The sequence below is a fragment of the Camelus dromedarius genome, chromosome 22 (genome assembly GCF_036321535.1).
Source record: "Camelus dromedarius isolate mCamDro1 chromosome 22, mCamDro1.pat, whole genome shotgun sequence".
Taxonomy (NCBI): domain Eukaryota; kingdom Metazoa; phylum Chordata; class Mammalia; order Artiodactyla; family Camelidae; genus Camelus; species Camelus dromedarius.
In genome coordinates, this window is record NC_087457.1 from 22657911 (window position 1) to 22684727 (window position 26817).

The following is a 26817-nucleotide window of genomic DNA, read 5'->3' on the forward strand; positions in this document are numbered from 1 at the left end:
AGGGCATTTACCAGAACAGATACTACCCTTGTAGCCATGGTGCTATTTAGGGTTCCAGTTCTTTAATGGGATTCTTAAGGGCTTCATGAGGTACCTGAACTTCGGAAACAGTCATTGAGATTTTGCGCGTGTACCATTTTCTGCAGCCAAACCCAAATCTTTAATCAGATTCTCCAGGGATCACGTCTTAAGAATGACTTAGCATCCCATTAAAAATGTACGTGTACTGCATCAATATTACCAGTAGATGAATAAAGATGTTTACCACAGTATTAAACAAAATAAGGTAGATCTTTCCATCAAACAAAAACAATAATATACACTCACCGTTCAATTCAGTGCCAGTGTAAGCCTCCTTTCGGATTAAAATTAACAGTTTCACATTGTGTCTTTAGTCTTATCAGAGACTCCCAAAGTCAACAGCAGCGCAGTATGGGAAACCTTGGTTGTGTAACTTCTGCTCTTACTCTCTTGGAAACAGCGAATGGCATTTTCTTGCAGCCCACCCCCCATCATCAGAACCACCTATTCGCATCACTGGGATTTTCGAAACAGCAACCAAACACCGTAATAAACGGTGTACGGTTTTTACCGGTGAGGTGGCACTTATTTGACAAAGCACGCCAGTCTGGGTTCTGTCTATCACGACCACTGTTGTATTTTACTGTCATTATTTTCTTATGTACAAATTCTTCTCAGAATAAAGAGTTAGTAAACCGAGGACAAAAATCCCACTTGGAGGAATTCCGCTTAGAAGCCGTCTGGGAGATGTCCCTGACGCCGGGTCCTCCGAGGAGAGCAAGAATCACCGACCCCGCGGTTCGCCCTGCGGCAGAGCCCGGCTCCCCTCGCCCCCGGAGCTGCCCGCCCGCGCCCACCGGCCGAGCCCCACGCCGAGCCCTGGACGAGCGCACGCCCACGTGTGCCCGCGCTCCGGACAGTACACGGACCCCGCGGCGCTGCGGCCGGACGCCGCCCACCCCGAGGATTGGCCGGCGCAGCCCGGGCGGTCCGCGCGGGAGGAGGGCTCGGGTGGGGGTCGGCGAGCGCGGGGGAGGGGAGGGGAGGGAAGGGAGGAGGTGAAGGGGGCGGCGCCACCCGGCCCGGGCCGGCCCCGCCCCCGGCGCGGCTACACTAGCGGCGCCCACGTGCCCAGCCTGCCTTCTGCAGCGCAGCGACCCGGGCGCTCCTCTCCGCGCGCAGCAGCGAGGCGGCGGCCGCTCCCTCAGCCTCCCCGAGCCGCGGGCCCCGACGCGCTCCAGCCGCTCGCCCACCACCGCCCCCTCGGCGCGGCTCTCGCGCTGCCCCAGTAAGTTGCCAAGTGTCCGGCGGCGCGGCGGGGCCGGAGGGGGAGCGGTGGGGCTGGGGCGCCCAGGGCCGAGTCCAGCTGCGCGCAGCTGTCCGGAGGCCTCGCTCCGGCCCCTCGGAGACGGGGAGTCCCCCGGGCTGCGCCTCGGCCCGTCTGGCCGCCGTGCGGGGTCGCGGGAGCTGGGTCGCTTTGGCCACGCTTGTCCTCAGGGGCCCGGGGCACCCCTCTGCAGAAGGGCTGGCAGGCTCCTGCCTCTGCACACTGGCGGGCCCCTGAAGTCGCCTGCCGCTCACTTGAGCTTCTTGGTTAAATATAGACCACCACTCGGAGCTCTGGAAGTCTTGTCACAGCGTGACCTGCCCGGGGCTGGTGGGACAGGTAAAATGGCCCGTCGTGGTGTTTGAGGGTATTTTAAAGTAAATGGGTGCAGTTTTAAACCCCTTTGAGGTGGCTGTGCTTTTTAAAGCCTGTTTTGTGCAGTCTTCAGCCTTGAACTCCAAATGCCACTCTTGACTTTTAGGGAATCACTAAGCCCGTCAACCCCGGAACACCCGTTCCTCCGGAGAACTTTCTAACTTTTGTATATGCATATCCGATGCATGGAGTAATATAGTCAGAGACTGTAGCTGAAAGAGATTTAACAGAAATCCTCTCACGGAATAGATATAATTCCAAGTGGGAACAGAACCTAGATTTTAGGAGTAGAACGTTCAAATATTTCAAATACTCAAACTTTCAAATATGCGTGCAGAACTGTTTTTAAAAAGCATTTAGGTGACTCGTTTAGGTCTGGTAATAAGATTTATCTAGTCGTTTGTACAGAAACACTCATCCTTTTCATGAGGGGATATGGTCAGATTTTACTCAAGTTGAGTTTTCAGAATCCTGGCCGGGGACCTGAGATTCAAAGTTAGCATGTATGTGGCCTCTGAGTTGATACTTTTTCATTCTTGTCCCAGCCAGTCTTTAAAAATTCTGTCGCTTCTTTTCTCCCTCAGCATCAGTAATAATTAGCTGCTCAGGAAATTGCAAACATTTGTGCTTGTAGCGTTTTTTAAGAGGATGTGCAGGGCAAGACTATGCTAATTATATACTTAGGGTTGCTTTCTCCCTTTTGTAATAGTAAAGCTTTTTTCTTTAAATCGCACAAAAGTTTAACATGAAATGATTTCTCAGTGCAGAAGAACATATGCATTTTTTGTTTCTCCCTTTACTGAAAAGTTACCCTGGGTAACTCCGGGAAGCCACATTATTTCTTAGAATTTGCCAAGCTTCTTCCTTTACCCCTCTCTTGGTTTCCACCCTGTGCCTTGATTAGGGGGATGTCATTTACCTTAAGGCATTTTAATCTTTTTGGATGTGCCGTGGCCTTGGAGCCCAGAGTAAAACTGTGTGGTATCTGCAAGGATTCAATTTGCAGAATCCTTGGCCTCGTTTAGCACGCCAGTAAAGCCCTTTTGATTCCAAAGCCTCTAATCCTTATCCCTGGATTTAGAGGCTGGAAGGAGAGAAATGGTAGCTGTTGGAGTTTAGAAAGTCTGAGAACACTGGAGTTTTTCACCTTGTATCCTCATATGTTTTTGTCATCTGGACATATGTGTCTGAGGGATTTTTAAGTTCCTGTTTCTTGGTTTCCCCTGCAGGCCCACTCACCTTCTCCAAGTAGGGGTGCCTGGTCTCCATTCTAGATGACCCACCTCATTCTCAGGCTTCCTGGCTAGTTTATCATTGTTTCTCCTGGAGCCCTTGTCTGTGGCCACTTCTGCTTTTTCAGCCCTACTTTTTTTCAAATGGACTTGCCTTTGTAATTTTCCCTTGGTGACTTCATGATTTAGCCTAGTTTCCATCTTTCCTCTGTTTTGTTACACTTGCTTGCTGTTTCATGTATCCATATCTATCTACCTGTTTATGTATTTTTTTTTTAGTGTTCAGAGCCATCTGCTGGTTTCTTTCTGATGCCCTTCAGAGACCAACTTTCAGAGCAGAACCTTGAAAACAACCCTATGTTGCTATTTGTTTCATTGTTTCTCCAGATACGAACACACTGATTTCATGGACTGGCTTCTTGAGGACTGTTTACTGCATGTCAGACATTTACAACAAAAGCAACATTTTCTGTTGAATGTATTTTCTGAATATTCACATGCTTAGTACAGTGTGCCTATTTGAATGTTTTGTCATCCAACTGAATACTGAAAAACTCAGTTAACTGAGATTTCAGTTACTTGATACCACGTGTTTAAATGGTTTTGAAAATCTATATGGTTAACTCATTTCTACACCTTAAATCTGAATATTCAAAGCCATGTAGATTTAGCCTTGATAAGAAGAAAAATTATGACATTGTTCTTTTCATTGTCTTCTGTTTAATAGCTTTTCATTCTACCGCCTAACACAGTGTCTGGCACATAACACGTGCTCTTTATTGTTGAGTGAATGCCACTGATTTTAGTGATTTGAGAAAGAGTATCACGTCTGTCTTCAAAAGTCTATTCCTGCGTTGAAAATTACTGAGTACCTACTCTGTACCAGGCACTGGACATCCAAAAGTAATTTTGGAGAGGTTCTGCAGTCATTTTTATATTTGGGAAACCTTCCATTGATGGATTTTAGGAGTAGTTTTTTGTTTTGTTATTTTATGTAAAGCAACAGCACCTATAAACAGATGACTTTAATACTGTCTACCCCAAAAAGCCAGCAAGGAACACATTGTCTAAAACATGAAGATGGTTCTACTTACTATTTCATCATCCAAAGCACATGGGCTTGGTGTTTTTATTTTACTGGTAGTTGCTAATTTGTCCTGACTCTTCTTTTATTTTCTTTCAATGGCCCTGCTGGCTGTTTTTGAAAAAGTGGTGTCTGTGGCTCTGGAAATGTAGATGCTATGGACACAACCAAACCAACAGCCGGGGGTTTATTCCCACCAGGCTGTCACAGCTAAGATTATCAGAGCATGCTTTACCTATTTTTCTTGTCCAGTTTGGGAAAAGTAATTGTTATATGTTAATATGTGGAAGCAAGCAGCACACTATTATTTTTCATGTGCTTATGGGCTCTTTGCAACTTTAAGTTGTTGTGAGAATGGTCTCTGCTGCCATCAAGTTAACCTTCTCATTGGTAAGTACAATTAGTATTGATTGGCTAAAGGTTTGAGTTAATGTGGTTTTTGTTTAAAAGTCTGGATTTGAATATGTGGGTCTTATCTCCTTTGTTTGTGTGTAGACTTTGGATGTTTCTCTTCTGAAAAGTCTCTGGTTCTCAGTTTTTCTGGTTGTTGTATGAATGTGAATACTTGTTGAAAGTTTCAACATTTCTTTCATTGAAGGTTGAATCATCAAGCTGGGGTGTCCTATGTGATGACTCAGTGTTGCACGTGTCATGCACGTTTTTAATTTTATGTCTTCTCCTTATCCTGCTACAAAAAATAAAAAGATTAAACCCATATGCCCACACCTATTCTAGTACTGCATACTAGCACCTCTCTTCAGAACTTGAGCATCGCCTGGGATTCAGCAATGAGGTGGATGATACAAGAATATTTCATAACCTTTCTTCCAGGAGTTTAAAAAAAAAGCCATGACTGTTGTATTCATTTTTGAAATATTTTGTGAATAATACACAACAAAGAACTTCTATGTTTCTTGTTGATTCTTGCTAGTTTTTCCCACAGTTGTGGAGAAAATTCTTTCCTTAGCCCACCCAGGCTTCATTAAGGCTCCCTAGGTCTTCATACAGTTATACTCGATTCAATGCTGTTCGTGCCGTCAAAGCCCGCTTCCTTCCAGTGGAGACCTAGTGATCACAGAGCTTGATGTCACCAGGGATGTTGAATGATGCTGTAATGAAGATGTTCTCATTTTATACTTCTCCTGTTGCCCCCCCCCCCTTTTTTTCTTTTGGTCAGATTTTAAGATAAGTGAATCTTTCCACTTAAAAATTGATGCTTGTCTCTTCCAAAAGCCAAGTAATAACATAAACCTTCAAGCTCACTTTTTATTCATTCTACTCCTGTGTGGGCAGAAAGATGTTATGTGAGTTGGTGCCTTGATCCTAATTAGAAGAAAAAAGTTAGTTGGTTAGGGTCTTGTCTTGATTTGGCTCTAGATATCTAGCTGTCATCTTGTAAATGATGATAATGATGCTAGTCGCTAGTGTTTATATTGAACCGTAAGGAAAAACATGGGTTATCTTTGCATGTTCAGCCTTATTTGTTTACTCCCTGAATATGAACTCAGGGCAGATTTTCAGAATGCAATTCAATTTCTACTTTTAAAAAATCACACCAAAATCTCTAGAACTGGAAGTATATTTGAGTGGTAGGGGTGGAAGTCATCTCTGTATCACATGCAAAGTGTATTTTTTCAAAGCATATGAATTCTGTGGGTTGTCTTCCCCGCAACCCTGTTCATCCGGTCTGGTTTCTAAAGGAATGTATCCATTTGGTGGAAACAATTGAATTTGATTTTTGTGAATCTAGTATTCAGAATTTATAGTTTTTAGCAATTGTATGTGCAACCAAATTACTGAGTACTGTTTTGATGCATTGGGATTCCCTTGGAATAGGTAATGTGACTTTGATCTGAAGAATATCTTAGAAGATCATCTATTTGGAGTCTTCCATGATTGAAGGCTAGTTAATCCATTTTGGATGAATGTGTGTGTTGTAAATATAGATGGCCCAGATCTAGAGTCTGTGGAGAACCAAAAAATAAATCAGTGACTTGGTCCCTGTCCCCTCGGCACTGACCATCAACAAAAGGGTTGACGAGTGCACACGCCATGGGGAGAGAAGGATAAAGCTGCCGTCGGAGCCATACCCTGAGCTGAGGGATAGTAGCTGAGAGAGGACAGTCTGTACTAAACTTCTCTTTGTTTAAATGTGTGTTGTGTTCCTGACGTAGACTAAATGCCCTGTCAATCACCATCACAGTTACTGTTACTGCTATTAAAACCATGATCACCCTTCCTCCTCCAGTTGCTCTTTGCTGAAACTTGGGTCACTTGGACTTAAATGCTGGCTGAGCTTTTATGCACCAGAACTTGCATTTGGGAGGGTGATAATACCTATTAATCATTTGGCAGAATTGCCTGTCATGTATTATCCTGGGACTCAAGAAAATTATGATGTTTAACTGCAAATTCAAACGATTCTGAAGGGTCTTAGAGGAAAGTAAAAACAAATTAGGAGATTATATTTTAGGTGAAAAATTTGAAGAATAAAGTCTTTCCAAAAATGCAGTCAAGTTAAGAACATGGGATTATCATAAACTCTCACTCTGACAGTTGTTACATTGGTTAAGCTTGATACATTTACACACACTTAATGAGTTTAAAACCCATCAGGGACCTTGTCAGGCATGGAAAGATCAGGAGAGGTCTTCAGCCATCCGTTCCACTTTCCCTTCTCCTACAAGAGTCCCTCTGAATATAGGAAAGCGGACCCCGTCTAGCTGCAACACTAGTTTAATGTTGATTCCAGTCTTGGCCTTCAGCTTAGAATGGACAAGAGACTGATTAAAAAAAAAAAAGCTGGTAACTGAAGAGATAATTTCTATTCCATGTTAGAGAGGGAAGAGTCCTTTTGGAAGGAAATGCATTCAGTTCAGTGTCCTACCATTGACCTAGTGGAAGAAAAAATGTTTTAAAAGAAACTGTATAACTGAAAATATATTTACTGTCATGTTCAATTCTTGTCTCACTCAGCTCTCCTGTTATGCAAGTAAGGTTTCTGTGAAGACACAGAGCTGGGCACCACTGCTTCATCTTCCAGGTTTAGGGTCTTGTAAATGTACCTTTTGAAAAAACATCTGAGAATTGTTCCTGAGAGCCGGTGGATGTAGGGGAACAGGCAATTGATTTCCATCCTCAGTCTACTAGGCAAATCTATATTTAAAGGCACCCTGGGGTGAATCCATTTCTATGAGGGAAAATCACTTCACAAGGTTTTTATTTAGTGGACCTCAGATGCTCAGAATTCCATTAACCATAATTCTTTATTTGCAGGACACTTTGTTATGCCATTATTGGCTCACATATGGCCAATAAATATTACCCATTTAAGATTCTTGGGCCGGGTGGTAGGTGGATATCATAGTATTATTTTAAAATAATATATGAATAAATGAAATTTAAAATAAATTTCCCCTAAATAAGTCAGTAAATAAATTTTTTACAAATTCTCTTTAATGTTTTTTCCTTTGAGGAGAGAATATCTGTATTGAATGAAGTTTTCCTTTCCTTCAGGAAGACAGCTTTCTTCAGTGATTTTTTTTTTTCTTCGTAAAATTCCATGATGTTCTGGGTCTCTTGAAGCAAAGGGTACTTATATTTTTGCAGGGGGCTCATAGTCCACAGGATGTTTGCAGTTTGCTTAGGTGCTTGTCCTGATAAAAATCCAAATGAAAACTTCCTGATAGTTTGGATCAACTTGAGTATGAATTCCTCTGGGAAAAGCCTGTGGCCCCCCCCCCAAATTCAGGCTGCTCTGTATAGACTTTCTATCTGCTTTAATGATCATATTAAACATAATACAATTTTATATTTGTGTTTGAATTCAACACCAAGTTTTAAGTGATTTCTTTAATTCTGTTGTAATTTGGGCAATTGTTTGGGAGACATTTTCGTGAGACTGGGGTGAGCATTGACACCCTGTCCTGAGGGCTCTGGAACACTGTAAAGTGCTTGGGCCACAGTCAGAACTTACCTTTGTTCCCTGGCAGCCTGTGCAGGAAAACAAAGTCAAATTGACTGTGATTACTTAGGCAGAGTGAGATTGCTGTTTCAGTTTTTAGGTTTGACGGTTTTGCATTGATCTGGGCTTTTAGGAAGGGGTTGACAGAAGGGGTAACAACCTTCATCCAAGTTAAAACCTACGGAGAGTTCAGTGTTTTCATCCCTTTGAAATTACATGGCCCTGCTGAGCTTTTCCATGAGCCTCGGTGCCTGGAGTAAATACTGAGCACCAGCTCCACGCCCGGGGAGACTGCGCCCGCAGTGGTGAGTGAGACGCTGGTGGGGCTCCCACTGTAGTCTCGAGCTTCATGGTGCTCAGAGTTACTGCTTTCCTCTCTTTGGCTTTCTAAAATCTGTATTGTTTACATAAACATATTTGGAGGAGAAAGTCAAGGTCATGTTCTTCTTCATAGAACATATTAATGTTAACAACATGAGGGCAGTGCTGACTGAGCAGTCTGGAAATTTAACTTTGCAACTCCTGAAAGACTGAACGAGTGACTCAACTGGGAGAATCCAACAGATTCAGGTTGAAAGAGAAAAGATTACATCGACTTACTGTCTTTTCTAATGAAAAGCTTCACGACAAGTTCATACAGTTCTGATCAACTGTATTTGAACTAATGGTACTTGTAGTTCTTTGATACACAGAGAAGGTACTCCTCCTCCTTTATTAGTCTTTTTATTCTGATAACATTTCTACTCAGTGGAAGAAAGAAGAACCACACATATGCATGTGACGTGCCCCCACCCCAATAATTTCTTGTAAATTTCTGGGAGTTCAAGGATCCCTGAATTCTAACCAATGGATGCCCAGGGTTTCTGGAACCCAGGATAAAAACCCTGCAATTCAGAAGCCAGCAACTGTTGGGACAGCTATCTTAGGAGGCAATCCTTTGGGGCAGGATGGGGCCTTCTTGGTCATACCTCTTTTCCTCTTGTTGATAAAAGATTGCTTTGGCCTCCAAGGAGGAGCTGAGAACAAGCTCAGGGGTAGGTGTGGTCCTAGGGGGCTCCAAGTTAAGGAGCTTGGACAATAAGGCAATGATGACTGTTCCCATTTGTGTACGGTGGAAGCAGTTCCCTGGCCTCAAAGGAACACGATGGACTTTAGTTGTCACCAGTGTCGAATTCCTCCAAAATTCCCAGAATTCTTTCCTCCAAATTCTGCTGTTCACAGATTTCAATGTCTACCTACGGACCAGGAAATCTGATTCTAAGTTTAGCTGAGATCATCTTAACTGAGTAATTATAAATATGCACACAGATGGGAAGGAAAAAAAAATAAGAATAATCAATGCTCTCTTTTCTTACCTAAAATTGGAGCATCTTTAGAGTGACATTTGAAATCCAGCCTTATGGCTCAATGTCGTTCTGATGTGGATCCTCTTGTAGAAATCTCTGGAATTTCATAAACTTACATTTTAATAGAACTACAGAGATCATAATAAAGACAGAAGCATCACCGCAGAGCCTTGTCAGTTTTCGTTAGTGTAGAGTAACTGAAAGCTTTCCCCTCTTACATGTCACGTCTTTGTGACCACGTGCCTGATGAGTAGCAGCAAGGCAAAGTGAAGGACTGTTACGTTGGCTTCTGTACTGCAATTCCTATCTTTTGCAAAACTTGCTTTATAAGTGGCTAAGATCTGTAATGTTCTGTTGCAGAAAGCCCTCTTTTAAATGCATTACATTTGTGACCTCGTGGTTGTGTAGGTGGAGCGGGACTTGTGTATGCAGTGTTCATCCAGCAAATAGCACAAAGCACATTTACATGCCATGGAGAAACACAGTGGGCGTTGATAAAAATTTGTAGTACTAGAGCTTTGAAAACATATCCTGGGCTGGGGCCTGTTTTAAACTGTCCTGAAACTTAGAATTTCACCTTTAAAACAAAAATCACTTTTTCGCTAGATGATAATACATGGATAAGGCACAGCACCCTGGAAATTTGGTTAAAAATGGTGAGACACTTGTGATAGCTGGTTTTGTTTTCCATGCTGTAAACTTAACAGAACATGGAAATCTGTCTCGTGGGCCATTTCTGAAGCTTTGGAAGCTTTCGCCTCCTCTTTTTATAGGGTAAGAAATTGAGATCTTAAGAGTCATAGCTCATCTGAGGGCAGACATCTAGGGGCAGAGTTAGGACTGGATTTCAAGCATTTTGACTTAGCCAAAGCACTGATTTATATCAGGCCATTCTGCTTTTGTGAAAGCAGGTCATAATCACTATAAAGCACTACTTACATGGTAGGCATTTTGTACGTGGGGCTCAAAATACAATTTTAACTTGAAAGTTTTTAAATTTTTAAGTTTCTTGGAAAGTAACGTATTTGAATAAGAAAGACATTTTAGTAATAGTGAAATGCATATGATATGAACAGTTTTATTAAATAGCATACTTTTCGCCCAAAAATGAAAAAAATGTAATCTTAGCCTATAAATAAAAAAGACTTTACACGTGGGTTCTAAGCCATCTAAAGTCCTTAGGATTTATAGCTGGTAAGTGGTGCTGTTAAACAAGGTGTTTGGAGTGCTGTTGTGCTATCTTTAGGAAAAAAGCTGAATTTTTACTTTTTTCTGATTATCATAGGTAACAGATGGTTTGCACTTAGTTCAGTGAACCAAACAAAAAAAGAACAGAGTTTGCATAAAATTTCTGTTGATAGTGCACTTTATCTCACTGAAATGGATCTTATGAACTTTCTGGATAATGAATAGCATATTTACATTATTCTGACCTTTTTTGCTACAGAGCACACAAAAAAATGTGAAGGACAAACAACCCAGCATTATCATTTTTAAAGTTGTTCTTGTGAGTTATTTAAGTTATTTTTCTCTTCTAACTGCATTGCTAACTCTGGGTATGTTGCGTGCTCTGACTGCTTCTAAAACTGATAAATTGTTTCAGTGACTTTCAAAGTGAAGACACTATTTATCTCCTTGAACTACTGGAAATAGTAGTAAATTAGTTTTTATAAAGATTTTAAACCTTAAAGCCTCAAGAACCCACATCATCTGGCTGATCCCAACTTTGAAAGAACTGAGTACAGTTGCAATCTAGTGTTTGACTGATTCCCCATCACCAGCCAGTTCAGAGTGGTTGGTTAATGCTGGTGTGTGGTGGCGAAAGGGGGAGTTGATGGTGGCATAAGGTGGGCAGTATGGTGTTACTGATGTGGCGGAAATTGACTAGTGATGAATACAGGTGGCAGCTGTGGCAGTTGGTACTGATGGTAATTGAAGGTTCCAGCCTCTTCTGTTTTAGGGACGGGCCTTTGTCACATAGAATTTTAATTCACCACATAGTAGACCAGAGGAATCAGTAAAGTTGAGCTATATAATTTCACTTCTAACCTTGTATGTGTGAATCAGAATTCAGACTGTTTTCAGGAATTGGAAGAAAAATGCTCATTTTATTGAACTAAGTGTAATTTCTATTGAGTGAGATAAAAGGGGAAAAAAGAATGCAAAAATCTTTATTTTTTGCTTCCCCACCCCCCGCCAAAAAGATGTATGTAGAATAATGTTTAAGGCAAAGAAGGTAATTTTTCTCTAGTATTCTCTTTAACAGAACTTCTACTGCAGTTATTTCCTGAATTTTCCACATCTTTAAAGGTATAATATACGGGTTGCTAGTTTTAATAAATCATGAGATTCTAGGCTCAGAAGAAACCTATACATTTCATTTCAAGCAGAATCATGCCTAACCATTCCTCGTGGGTGTGGGTCACATGTAAGAGTGAGCTGGAGGTTGTATGTATGCTGACAGCTGCAGAGAAATCAAAATTTCCTAACTAGTATCATAAATGACAGTATTTTCTTTTTTTAATTGAGTTATATTCAGTTTACAATGTTGTGTCAGTTTCTGGTGTATAGCACAATTTTTCAGTCATCCATGAATATACATGTATTCATTTTCATATTCTTTTTCACCGTGAGCTACAAGATCTTGAATATATTTCCCTGTGCTATACAGTATAAACTTACTTATCTATTCTATATAAGTATTTTCATATTTTAAAAAATATTGGGACTATAACTGTAGAAAACAATCAGCATTTTCTCCTTAACTTCTTGATCCCCAATAGTAACTGTTGATTTTTTTTTCCCAACTCTTTATTTTAGTGCTTAGGAGAAGAGGGGCTTAGAGCATCAGAAGACCCCTTAAGTTCCTTTCCTGCTCTATAAGAAAAACAACAAGTAGCCCATTCTCAGTTATTTTTCCCTAGGTTTTCCCACCAAGAGCTTCTTGACATCTCTTCTGACCACACCCAGTGTGAAGCCACTCACAAATGCTAGAGGCCCTGATGTGTAGCTGAGAGGTCCTACGGTGGTGGCAGCTGGGGGCTGTTGAGGATAATGCAGTTTATAGTCCAGAGCATTTCTGGTAGGCTCCAGGTTTTCTCCTCCCTCCTCGCCCTCCTCTGCCTTCAGCTTCCTCCCTCCACCTCCTCCCTCCTTCTTATTTTTCTTCTTCTTTTACTGGGACGTGTGAATGGGCACACGATCTAGTTAAACCTGAGCCTAGTTTTCGCCAGAGACCCATCAGTCAAGGCGGACCACGCTCTGGTGTCTCCCTTAACTGGCTGTTGTCCTTGGCATGTATGTTGTTTTCTTCTTTGGACACGATCGGCCTTGAAGAGCACTGCTGCGTGCACCTGGCAAAGGCTTCAGGAGCACAGTGGGGTGTGTCTGTGTGTGTTGTAGAGGGTGGGGACCACTCATCGGCCTCTGCTTTGTGGCACAGGAGCGGAACCCTGCCTTCCTCCTGTCCCAAATCATCTCCCTACCCTCCCTTTCCCTCAGTCCTGACTCAGGATAATTGGCAACTGACTTTAGGATAATTGGCAACCTTCTCAGAACTATGAAAGCAAACCCAACAGTGGATACAGGGAGTAATTCTGTAACTTTTTAGAAAAAGCTGTGTCTTCGATTCATTTGTGGTGTCACGTTAATTTTGCGTGGAAGAGCACTTTGTAGTTACTCTGAAAGAGGGCCACTGTTGTGTTTTCTCAAGACGTCAGCCTCTCTGTTAGTCATCTCTTTTTAGTCATCGCTTTTCTGAGTAACTTTTAAATGGGGCTGGAAAGGGCTCAGTTCATAATCTGAATTAGAGTAACGGAGCTACTCCTTTTTGAAACCCTGTTGTTACCAGTTACTACATTTGTTAGTGTAAAAATTATTCACAGGGTAGAATTTGGTGACTTTGTAGTCAAGTAACACTATCTCTGAAGCATTAATCGTCATGTGTATATTAAAATTATTACACTTAAAAAAAATCTACAGGCAGGAGATATTTTAGATCAGCATTTTCAAGGATAATAACCATTTTATATGGACTTACTGTTTTTTCAAACAAAATTTAATATCTTTATATAAGCTATTAATACATACCTAAATACAGTATGTTTTTAAAATGAAATCATATGTGTATATAGCTGTATTCATAAAGTAAACTAATCAAAAATGATACAGCAGCGATAACAGCAAGTCCGAAAACAAATGAAGATATTCCTCTGAATTCCATGTTTCATTGAGCGTCAAAACCCACCAGCCTTTTAGTCCTTTTCTTGTACTTTGTCTCCACATTCTCTGCATCGGGTTGGATCCTGGATCTTACATCACTTTCTGTGTGACGTTCTCCACAAGTGTATATCATTGGCTGCTGCTTTGGTGGTCGAACATCCTGCTGGATGTCTGTTATCATTCCCACGTAGCACAGAGAAACTTTTGTGCTTCCAAACAGATTCTGGCTCGCTGCGCTGTCCTATGTGGGCTTAACTGTTAAAAGGTGCTAAACTGGGGGCATTACAAAGACTAAACAAGAACCCTCGTTGTTGAAAAAATTTTCCATTTGCAACTTAGGCTCTGAAAGTTAGAATTTAGAGAGTTGGAACCCATATTGGGGCCACCAAAGTTCATGTCAATCCACCTCTAGACAAACTGTGACATATGGCACCAATTATTTCACGGCATTGTTTGCCCTTAAGGAAACGAAATCTTTGGTTCATTGACCGAAAAATAAACTTTATAATTTTTACCGTTATTTCTTTGAAAATATGTGGCCACTCTAGTTATAGAATGCTCACTCGCCAGGTGCAGAACTTTTCTGTGTCCTTACAGACACAGATTTTTAAAAGGACATGTTCTTTGAGCTCTTGTAACTTATATTCTAGGTCAGGCTTATTGGTGTCTCTGTGCCTAGAGCAGAATAACAAGTGACATGACTTTTCAAAGTCCTACAGACATAAAATTCCAGTATCTGTCATTGAAAAGTACAGTCATCTTCGGTATCTGCAGGGGATTGGTTACAGGATGCACCTGGATACCAAAATCTACGGATGCTCAAGTCCCATAGTCAGGACTCTCCGTCCGAGACCCAGCAACCAACCGTGGATCGTGTAGTACTGTGGTATTGACTGAAATAATCCACGTGTAAGTGGATGCGTGCAGTTCAAAGCTGTGTTGTTCAAGAATCAACTGTAGAACCCCAAGTGGTTCTGGAGTTAAATATATATTGCCTTTCTCAACACTGTTAAAGTGTTGTTGTTTTTTTTTAATTAAAATTTTTTAAATTGTGGTAACTTACACAGAACAGAATTTACCATCTTAACCGTTTTTAACTCTGCATTTCAGTGGTGATCATTCACATTGTTGTACCACCAATCTCTCACACTTTTTCATCTTGTAAAACTAAAACTCTGTACTCACTAAACACTGATTCCCCGTTTCCTTCTTTCCCCATCCAAGGCAACCATAACTCGATGTATGTGACTACTCTTAGATACCTCGTATAAATGGAATCATACAGTATTTGTCTTTTCATGACTAAGTTATTTCACTTAACATAATGTCTTCCTTTGTGTTGTAACATGTGTCCGAATTTCCTTCATTTTTAAGGTCAACCAATATTCCACTGTATGTGTACACTACGTTTTGTTTTTATCCATTCATTTGTTAAAGGATACTTGAGTTGCTTCCACCTCTTGGGTAATGCTGCAGTGAACGTGGGCGTGCAAATATCTGAGTCCTGCTTTTAATTCTTTTGGGTATATACCCAGAAATGGAATTGCTGGATCATATGGTCATTTTATGTTTAATTTTTAAAGGAATTCCTGTACTGTTTTCCATAGCAGCTGCACCATTTTATATTCCTTCCAACATTGCACAAGGGTTCCAATCTCTCCACATCCTTGCCAACACTTACTATTTTCTGGTTGTTGTTTTTTTTAATAGCCTTCCTAACAGGTGTTAAAGTGTTTTTATAGTTTAAAATTTGCTTTAAACTAAATAAAGCAAACAAACAAGCAAAAAACCAAAATGAGGTGTTTTAATTTCATTCACACAAAAAGAAATTTAAAACCTTGCCTGGTTATTTTTCTGAATTTTTAGAAGTTTCCCTTTGTCTCAGGATACATTGCCTTTTATGCACATCTGCATAATAGTGTAGGTCACAGAGGAAAATCCTGGGCTCATCTCACCCCACAAACAGCGTGTAGATAACAAAGACACCTAATAGTCTTGAGTCTTCCCTGCAGGACTACATGCTCTGCCCTTATGGGATTGCTTGGGAGCAGAAGTACTTGTGCACATGCGTGAGGCTTCCTTGACTTCACAGACTCTCCCACTGATTTTACCCCAGTTCTCTGGGTCCAAGCATGTGATACAAATGAATGAAACAGGTTAGTGCAAGGTAGTAAGGAATGGTGGGGAACTGTGGGCAACCAGAGAGTAATCCATTTTAAAAATACTATGTGCCCCAGAGCATACATTGGAAATTGGAATGAGGGACTGATAAAATAAAAACGTTTATAAAGAGCTCGGCAGAGTTCCTGACAGCGTGAGAAAGTCCCATCTGTGGAATTAAGCTGCAGTCCAGAAAACCCGCATTTGTATTCTAGATCTCTTTAACTATGTCAGAACATCCTGGCATATAAAGTAATTCCAAATCTGTCCCTTCTTAAAAATACACGCGGCGAGGAAGAGGTTGGGAAATGGACATACAGCAGCTAGTGATGGGAGGTGACTCCCTGCAGCTCTCTCATTGCAGAATGACTTCAGTTTTCCAGATTCCCCGATTCTCTTAAAGATGCTCTGAGCAGAAGCAGGACTGACTCTTGGTGGAATGTCATTTCCCTGTTTCCTGATCCTACATTCACCTCTTAGGCTAGCTTCACCATCCTTTCCTTCAGCCAAAACTGTTGTCTTGTAACAAGGATCAACTGCAGCCTCGTCTCTGAACAGATTCTACTTTTTCAAATTATGAATCACAACTTCCCTAAGTGTTGGAAGCGGGCCAGTCATGAGGATAAAGGCAGTGGAGACTGACAAACTGCAGAAATGAGAAAGCTAAAAATCTCCTGTTTGTGTATCTGAGTATTTGCAGTATTTAATGCTGTCACAGTCTGGCTACGTGGGTGAATGAGAGAGCTTTGCTTTTCTGGTGCTGTGGGAGATTGTTTTCTGTATGATGGGGGGGGCATACCAGGAGAGGTTGTTAATACCTGCTATTTAGAATTAAATATTCCATACCAGGGGTACAGGGAAAGGGGGAGAGAAAGAAATTACAGTTGTTAACACTAAAATAGACTTGTTGCATCAGGTGAACCTTTAAACTTAAGGAAAATTTACCAAATCAGTATTTAATTGATCTGAACAGTGTATAGATATGTAATGGTATAAAACCCCTGGACATTTTTTCCAAAGTCATCAATGTTACTATGACATACTTTGTGGGTTTTTTAATTCTCTAGTCACTGTAAACTTACATGATTATCACTTTTTTGAAAGATGAGGATGTTGAGTGGGGTGGGAGGTTTGGGCAGTATGGACTTTGGTGTAAATGACCTGCCTATTTTCTGACTACTGGTTTTTATTTATGCAGAGAATCATGAAAAATTTAGTTTATCAGCCACAAAAAAGAAATCGTATCGTTAAATCATAGAATCTGAGCTGGCAGATACTTTAGCTAATCCCTTTTGACTAAACCTGGTTCCCCAAATTTCTGAATCGTTCTGAATCACCTGTCCTCTGTGTACAATGACAGAAATCTGACACCTTTGTTAGCAGGCAGCTTCTAAGGGGTAGGAACCCTCTTTATTAGGGCGTTTTCTGCATTTTACTGGGTTGATATCTTACTCTTTTTTATTGAAGTATAGCTGCTGTACAATATATAAGTTACAGGTGTACAATGTAGTGATTCACAATTTTTAAAGGTTATTCTCCTTGTATAGTTATGAAATACTGGCCATATTCCCTGTGTTGTACAATATATCCTTGGAGCTTATTTTAATATCTTACTCTTTCTATATTATATCCTTTATTTGTAGTTTTGTCTTCTAGTATAAATAGGGATAGAGTCATTGTCTTCTTACCCCTTGTGATTCACATATTTGAAGACAGCTGTCATCTCTTCTCTAAGTCTTTTTCCCCTGAGAGTAAAAAGAAGCGAAAAATGTAGAAATATGACCAGCTTCTGTTTCTAAAGCCCTTTGCTATTTGCCCAACACTTTTCTTGTTAACTTAAACCCCTGCATCACTTCTGTAAGTCTGTGTCAAAGATGGAAAGACCGAGAACCCCTTGACTTGCCCAGATCCATGGCTAGTCACTCTCAGAGCTTCCTGGCTGGGCTCCGAACAGGGTTCCCTCTCTGGGCCCCAGTTACATCCCTGCTTATTGTAGCTGAACACCTGCAATGTCTTTAACTGTCTTCAAGTCATGACATGGTTTCCAGACCCCTCTCCCTATCCTGGTCGCTCTTTGCTGGACGTACTTGGTCAGCATTTAAGAAAAAGAGGGCAGCTACAGCCAAGCATCCATCCACTCAGGAAATATCTGAGTGGGAATCCTCTTTCAGTTGTTTTTCTTTCTCCTCAGAGGATGGTCTCAAGTACTTTTTCCTTTTCCTTTTTCATTCTTTCTCCCCCCGCCCCGCCACAATATCCAACACTACAGGAACAGTATCCTGCAAGTCCATCAATTCTGTTTCTCTTCAGTTTGCTATATTGAGGCGGATGATGTAATCGCTCGCTAACGTTGGCTTTGAACCAAGCTGTGGCGACAGGCTTCTTTCCTTAAGGCGCACGCTGGATAGTATTTCATCTCAGTTTAGAATGTGGACTTCATAAGCAGACTATTTATTGGCAGACGACTGCCTGTGCTTCGCTTTCAGGATGTGGTAGTTAACACTTTGCTCACCAGAGTGCTCTGTGTCCTCCAGCCGGGGTTCATCTCGGGAAACCTTGAGCTCGAGAAGACAGACAGACTTCATGCTTGTCTCTGTGGTGGCACAAACCGATAATAAAACTGCAGTGGCTGTTACAAGATAGAAACATTGTGAGACGATTCCATTGCTTTTGTGTCTTACTGTGGAAAGTTAGACAGACTTGACTTTGTATCCTGACTTTGATACACACTAGCTGATCCTTGTCCTCCTAAGCTTTGGTTTTCTCATCTGTAAACTAGAGATAGGAATAGGACCTGCCTCGTTGGGCTGTTGGGTAGTTTAGCTGGGCTAGTATAGGCAGTGCACTTAGCTCACCTCCCGAAACCTAGGATGCTCTTGACAAACGTGAACTCTCAGTAGCAGTGGCGGAAGTAAAAGTCATAGTGGTGATAGTATATTTGTGTATATTTTATGAACGTATCTCATTCCAGGAATTCCCAGAACTCTTCTTAAATTTTAAATTGACAATTGAATTTTCTTTAAGCGATATCACGGAAAGTCTCGCTCTTCTTTTGTATTCCTGCTGCGTTTTCTCTCCCCTGGGTAACTGCAAGTCTCTTGTCTCTGTATCCTGTTTCTTCCAGCTCTGCCCCCCCCCCCCAGGTCAGCCTCATCTGAGGAGTCAGCGGGCTCTTCTTTCGCCTCTGACGTCAGTGCTTGTTTCCGATTGCCTTGCAGCTCCTTAATCTTTGCTTCAGACCCTTCAGACTGTTTCTCTTACTTTCCCCCCTGCATCTCCATTCATTTCAAGGTCACTTAGAGAAAGAAGATGTGAGTCTCTCCAGGTCTTCTGAATAAGAGTGGCCAGGTTTCTGAAACCAATGTTCACACTCAGTTTGCCAAGCTGACTCTTTCTGATTGCTTAAAATATTCTCTTCTCCATAAGGCCTTCTAGACTGATCCAAAAAGAGCCCCCCTCTTCCTCTTTTAAGAACCTTGGTAATGAATCCAGCATCACTGCCTCCCGGTGGAGCATTTGATAGATTGAAACATCTTATTCTTCAACAATGAATTGGGGGAAATGAGAGTTTTTCTCTAAGAAGGAATTGTTAGTGATTATCATAGTGAAACACATTGTTAGTGATTATCATAGTGAAACACATATATTAATGCTATATTATATTTCATTTTGAATGCTATTTGGTACTGATTTTAGAAATTGGGTTAGTGATAAATGCATTTTAAATCTTCAATGCATTTTGTGTAAAAAAATAGCAAATGTGTTTTAGGAAAGAGTCATCAATGATAGAAAGTTTCTTATTGTGGCATATGTCCCATCAAAGTATATTTCAAAGCAGAGTCATATCACACTTAGGGAGTCATGAGAATGTACTCTTGGCTCTAGTAAATCATGTATATGTATATATACACACACACACTGATATAGACTTTAATTCTTTAACTTGAAGTGTCAGTACTTTTTCACACAGAAATTACTTTCACCTCAAAAAAATTAAAACTATTTGAGCATCTTTTTCAGTTCAAGGAGCGTGTGGTAATTTCCAAAGGGGTCATATGAAGACACAAAGAACAAAGTTTCTGTCTCGCGGGCTTATCAATAACATACGTGTTGGGGACGAGGTGATAAGCCAGATACACATGGTGCCCAGCCCAGGGCAGAGGTGATGGACGCCATCCAGAAAGGTGTCAACAGAGTATTCAGGGCTCTCGAAAGACTGTTCACTTCTGTTTGAGGGGGTCACGAGGAAGTTTCATGGAGAAGGTAGGATGTGAAAAAGATCTTGAGAAAGGAGTAAAGGGTTAGAGACTGAGGTTTAAAAGACATTCTTGGTGGGGAAACAGCATGAGCAAAGGATTCTGAAAAGTATGAGACCCGTTGGCAAGAAAGCACACACTTCTCTTTGACCAAAGTATGGTGGAATGTGAGGGAATTGTTGGGGAGCGGGGAGGATGGGGAGGAGAAGAGGAGTAATAGTAATAACCCTCATTTATTGCGTACCTACTCTGTGCCAGACACTGTTTTAAGCACTTTACGTGCATTAACTGATTGCATCCTAAGGAAGAAAAAGGAGGAAACACAGTTTGGGTGAGAGCTTGGACTCTGAATGATAAGGTAAGGAGTTTGTAATTTGGTTTGCAGGGAGATGTCTGAGTTGCAGCGAAGAAAAGCTGAGCTCCTGTGACATGAGGACCGTGGGATGAACTGAGGTTACAGGAGTGAGAAGGGCGTTCACCGGAATTTTAAATTGAGGTCATTGGACATATTCGAAGTCCCCATGAGCAGTGGTGTTAGTGTTTTCATATTTGCAAATTCCAGGCCTTCAAAAAAGAGGACATATTGGATACATTTTTAACAGAGGAGCATGTTAGTTTATTCTATGCTCCACTATTGATCTGTGACCACAGAATTGCTAAACTATTGCTAATTGTAAAACTTTTTTTTTTAATTAAAAATTTTTTTATTGAGTTATGGTCAGTTTACAATGTTGTGTCAATTTCTGGCATACAGCACAATTTTTCAGTCATACATGAATATACATATATTCATAAACTTTTAAAGTATCTTAAAAGCAGGCCAATTCTGTGGCCTGCTTTAAAGTTACTTAAATTTTTTACCTCAAGCCAAAATGCATGTTCCTGAAATGACCTTCTGTGAACCTATTTCAGACTTAGCATTTTCTAGATACAATTTGATTTTGAAAGAAAACACACAGTCCCATAATGATATTTACTCCCACTGGTTTGTTGACGTCACTGATTAGGCTAATGTACGCGAGGTAACTACATTTTTTCCCTGTTCATCTTTTTTGAACTCCTTGCGCCTTTTTACGGTACTTGGCTTCCAGGAAAAAAATACTCAGAATATGAAATTGTATATTTTGATGGAGGAAAGTCAAAGACATGTTTACATTTCAGAAGAAAAAAAGCAGAGAAATCCTCATAGATTTTAGGCAAGATTTGGCATGTTTTGTGCTTTTCCCACACAAAAGAGCTTGGCCTGCATTCATTCTTTGTGGTTCATGGACAGGGATGGGGAGACTGGAGGAATTTACGTCGGATTAATTTGACAGGATTCTGATGGCTTCTTGAAGTTTGATTGTCGGCACACTGTTTCCATCCTGTTTGTGTAAACTGCTTGGTTAAGAAATGGCACTGGGGGAGTTCTGCTGTCTGATCCACACTGACTTGCTGAGCCCCCGGTGCTTCTGGAATCCCGGGCCAGGCCTCGCTGTGAGGACAGCCCTGGCCACACTGAGCCTGGAGGAGGAGCCAGTAGCCCCAGAGAGGGACCCTTGCCTGGAAGAAGTGGAGCTGAGCTGTGGCCTTTTTTCAGCTTTTTGGCAGCACGTCTCTCGTCCGCACAGGGCGCAGGGATCCACCACCTGGCTAACTAGGAAAAGCTGAGGAGGAGCCTTGAAGAAAGCCTGGCTCTTTCCTCGTGTCTGCGCCTGGAATGATGCTCTGCTAGCCGGTAGCCAGTTATGAAAGGAAGGAACGCAACCCAAACGAGGGCACGTTTCTTAACGCTTTCATTTCCCGATTTAAAATGACCTTCTCTGGCAGCGTCTTTAAGGAGAGATGACCCGGTGGCCATGCTCAGGGATTGTGTTTGGGATTTCTTTTAGTGGAAGCTCCAGGATGTCACCGAGACTGTCCCCTAAAGACCCTAGTGGTTGCAGCCACACAGCCTCTTAGGCAAGGGGAGGAATATGGTCCAGGCCATACTTGGGGTCCAAGAGCTTAAACACCGCACTGGCCACAGAGCAGCAGGGCCGGGCGTGTGTCCTGGGACCTGATCGCCCGTGCACTTGTGTCACCACTCTGGTAGGGGGCGCAGGCGAGAGACTGGGCCGGATTCTTACAGTTTATCCCACGTTCTCAGATGGTGTAGTAGAGAGGGCTGTTTGTCCTCAACATCTGCTTCCGTTTTCACCTGGGTGTCTATGTGAGCACTTGAGATGAAGCCCAGGTTTCGGCTTCCCCTGAAGCATACTGTGGCCATGGGACTAATTCTAGCTGGTGGCAGGCAAAGAGAAGTGTCCTCTGTGACATCCAGGCAGGATCCTTTTCAAGGGTCCTCTCTTCACCCCTTCTGTTATGACAGAATGTGCCCCCCCAAATTCATACATTGAGAACCTAACCCCAAGGTGATGGTATTAAGAAGGGGAGCCTTTCAGAGGTGATGAGGTCATGGGGATGGTGCCCTCATGAATGGGATTAGTGCCCCGATAAAGAGACCTCAGAGAGCTCCCTTGCCCCTTCTGCCACGTGAGGACAAGAAGGCCGTTTATGAACCAGGAGGCAGGCCCTCACCAGGCATCGAAGCTGCCGGCGCCTTAATCTGGGACATCCCAGCCGGCAGACTGTGACAAAGAGATGTTTGTTGCGTAAGCCACCCGTCTATGGTATTTTTGTTACAGCTGCCCGAGCTGACTGGGACGCTTCTTACTTCCTGCTGCTCCCTGACTAGAACGCAGGTGTGGAGGCTGGAGTTTGATGGTTGGCTGTAGACCTTGAGGGAACTGCCATATAGTGAGGATGGCAGGGGAACAGCTTGACGGCCTGCGCCCTGGACCCAGTGGAGCCCAGGCCAGTGGAGCTGCAAGATACTGTTCCTTCAGTTTTGGTTATTGGGTTGGGCGGGGAGAAAGAATGAAAAAGGAAAAGGAATAAGTCCTTGAGCCTATCCTCTGAGGACAAAAAAAAAGGAAACCCAATTGAGAGAGGATTCCCACTCAGATATTTCCTGAGTGGATGGATGCTTGGCTGTAGCCACGTTCCCTCTCAGAGCAGCCACTGCTGGGCAGCGAGGGTGATCAAGAGCAGCTGGAGACAGAATTTCAGCGTGATGAGTCGCGCGGTGCCATCGACAGAGTGCTGGGCGGAATGGGGAGGCCTGGATTCTGAGCCAGTCTTGCCAGCTGTCTGGGTGCCCAGAAGAAGTCCCTGGACCTCCGTTTCCTCCTTTAAATCTAGAGCACTGGGCTGGCAGTCTGTTTCATTCTTAATCTTGATTGCTATGTGTCTACAAATATTTTCAAATAGAAGTCAGTGGCTTTTATAAGTGGATTGCCTTTGGTGTTGTAAGACATGAGTGTCAAACACATGTCTTTGGGTCCTTCATTTATATTGTGATGATAAATTAACAGCAGCCCTGCCGTCCATGGAGGGCCTGCTCTGCCACGGGCACTTCACCTGCATTCTCTCATTGGACCCCAAAACCACCTTACAAGAGTATCTTCATTGTACCAGACAGAAGATGAGGGCTGAGAGGCAGACCCCCATCCGCCTGCCTCTGACACCCCAGGTTCATCCCGCCCTGGGTTTCTTTCAGAAATCTGCTTTTATCACTTAGATTTCAGGTCAAATGAGTTTGGATGGTGACATTATCCTTACACCTGATTCTCATTAGAGTTTTTAAACGTGTTTAATTTTGCACGGGGCAAAGCAATCTTAAATTCCTGTTTGATGCCTGGAAGGATGGAAATCATCATTGTTTTGTGGCCGTTGCCATTGAAAAGGGGCCAATGAAAAGCACTTTGTCTGCCCCGTCCCACCTCAGGAATGAGTGAAATAACTGGCTGACGTGTTTATGTATTTATGTCCGTAGTTGTGACTTTCACATCTCATGCTGACTTTTTTTTTTTTCCTGGTGTGTTTGGAGCAAGGAAAACTATAGAGCCACAACGTGCCCTCAGGAACAAGTTCTTAGCAAACACCATTTATTTCCCTGTGCTTCCTTGGCTGTGACTGGTGACAGCACTTTAACTTTTGGAAGTGGAGAAATTACCAAAAATTATTGATTGGGGCGAGAGTCAAAGGTGACTCAGAACTAGGCTCTATCCCTGCTTCAGGATAAAATTGTAATCTAACATGGAGACATCTTTCCACACGTCTTCTCTGTATTTTTGCTGCGTTTGTGTTCGTACCCTGTCAGCCCACTGGGGAAGTTTCCCTTGGCTTTTCACATTGAACAGCATCTTTCACAGGGAGTCTTAAATGTGCAAGGCTCTCGGCCTGCTCCTTTAGAAACAAGGTTTTGGTTATGAGTATTTCTCTATTTGGAGAAGAAAGAAGTGTTTAGAAGTCTCAAAAAAAAAAACAAACAAATAAACAAACACGCTCTAGAATATGAAACAAAGTGGCCCAGAATCATAGTTGTAATTATTAGTGTTTGTTGCATTTTTGTTCTGATTTGTCAGTAAATTATCTTTTCACTCACAGAAAGCTGTCCTACAAGAAGGACACTGCACAAATACGGGCCTGGAGAACTGCAGGAGTGGCAGGTCCTGGGGGAGGCACAAGTGATAATCCAGAAGGATTTATTTGCCAGGGTTTTAATTTGATGATGAGCCATTTGCCTTTGAATCATCCTGCGCTTCGTGAGTGCTTGGGTACGAGTGAGCTCGCGCTCCGAGTCTGTTAAGCAATGCGACGACTGCTGGGGCCATGGATGATGAAACACTGTTTTGCTGCCTGCAAACAAGGACGTTCCTGCAAGTGGGATTTGTTGAAACCTTCCCGTGAAAGGTTCTTAAACAAACTCGGTCTTTGTTGACATAAGATAAATGAAATAGGGAGGCTGAGTAGTGAGCGATCAGGAGGTTCAAAGCATTTCCACAAGCTCTACTTTTTGGTAATATTCATAAGATGTTTGTCTTTGGGTGACAGGAGAATCACTTGCTTATACCTTAGAACATTCCCTGCTGACCAGCTAGCAGACTCAATCCACAGTCCCAAGTTTTTAAAAAGCAGACTTCTTTCTAAGTCCTCATAGAACATATGGCTCTAACTTCACGGACTGTATGTGACCCTCAAAGCTACTACCGTTCGGAAAGAAGAAATGACAAATACGGTCGGCCTTCAGTATCCGCGGATGAGGAACTGGGAACAAGGCGCCCATGAACAGACTTGAGCATCTGTAGATCTCAGTATCTGCGGCAGGTCCTGGACCCAGTCTCCCACGGATACCCAGGGACGGCTCTACCATCAAAATCCTAGTCAGATGATGGATGCTCAGAGCGAGGAAGGAGAAGGGCGCACACCAGAGAGGCACATCGTGGCTGTCATGGGAATTCCTTTGAGGGGCTCTGACTTACAAGATGGAAGAATAAAGCATGAATCTGTGAAAAATAGCAAAGGAATGTTTGAGTTGAATCCTTATGAAATACTTAATTAGGAAGAAGGGGAAAAGGGGGACCTTAGTGTCATAGCAATGGGTGACTGAGCGGAGGCAGAGCTACTTTTGTCTAAAGGAGAAGGGGGGCTCTCTGACTAGAAGGTCAGGACACATGACTGACGGGGAACCTGACTGGTGAGAGAGAACCTACTTGCTTCAAACCTCTTTGCAGTTTCAGGCCTGGGTGAATTAGCTCCCGATATTAAAATAATTTGTAGCTGCAAGTGTGGAGTGACCACCTGTCATATTGGAGGTGCCCTAAAGTACAAGACTGGGAGGAGCAGAAAGGAAGGAGGCAGTGACCCTTCTCCTGAAAACAGAGGCCAGTGGAGAGCCTGGAAACCACATGTCAGGGAGCCGGATACAGCTCGCCAGCAAAATTCTAGGAATGTGTGGTGTGTACTTGGAAAAGAAGTGACCAGTTCCGAAAAGGCATCCTGAGTTCACCACAGACAGTTATGCCTAGCAAACGCCATGCCCTCTTTTTACTTGGGTATGAGACTGGTGGATTTCTGGAGTTTAAATATAATATATTAGCATTTTGGCAAAGCATTTCATACATGCATTGTGACAACTTTGGGATAAGCTGGAGAGAAATGTGAACCTCCAGTTGTTTGCATGATATACCCAAAGAGCAGATAAATGGGTCGATACCAGCTTGGAGGGACATTCTTGGTGGTGTGCCAGGGTCCTCTGTCCTTCACCCTGTTGCGTTTAACAGTCTTTATCACTTACTTGGATTGAATTTGCAGTGACGTGAAGATAGGTAGAATGGTTACTACACTGATGGGTGGACTTGTGGTACACATAATCCCAAAAAATATGAACCAAAAATTCAGAGTCTAGGTTTGAAAATAATCAGCGAAACAAAAGGAAGTCAACAAGACCAGTCAATATAGGGATCTTAGAGAAAGACCTGAGGGTTTACACTGACTACAGACCAAGTCTGAATCATTCATTCACTGAACAAAGGTGTCCTGCACTCCTGTGTTTCAGTCACTGTGAAGACACCGGGAATGCCACAAAGGAATAAAATACAGACCTTGCTTTCCAGAAACTTTTAGTGTCAAGGAATATTTTAGTTTCTGAGGGTTGCCATAAAAAAGTACCACAAATTGTGTGACCTAAAGTCACAAAAATGTATTGCCCTGCAGTTCTGAAACTAAAAGTCCCAGACGGAGGTGGCAGCCACGGTCCCCTGAAACCTGCAGGGGAGAACCCCTGCTTGCCTGCTCTGGCTTCTGGTGGTGGCTGCCAGTCTTTGGTGTTTCTTGGCTTGTGCTGCATCACTCCAGTTTCTGCTCCTGTCATCACATGGGATTCTTCCTGTGCATCTGTGTCTTTACACAGCATTTTCCTCTTCTTATAAGGGCACCAGTCATACTGAATTAAGACTCACCCTAATG

The 26817-nt window shown here is 42.4% G+C and overlaps 1 protein-coding gene and 1 pseudogene across 2 annotated transcripts in view; one reads left to right on the plus strand and one right to left on the minus strand.

Moving 5' to 3' along the window:
* The first annotated feature begins 1167 nt into the window (after positions 1–1167).
* The window catches only part of SLC7A2 (solute carrier family 7 member 2), a 59982-nt gene continuing 34332 nt past the window's right edge, over positions 1168–26817 (plus strand). For both annotated transcript variants that reach the window (XM_031440214.2, XM_031440217.2), the window contains exon 1: positions 1168–1309. The gene's annotated coding sequence lies outside the window, so the exon portion shown is untranslated. The remainder of the gene's footprint in view (positions 1310–26817) is intronic.
* On the minus strand, positions 13575–13751 carry LOC116149169 (DNA-directed RNA polymerases I, II, and III subunit RPABC4-like; annotated as a pseudogene).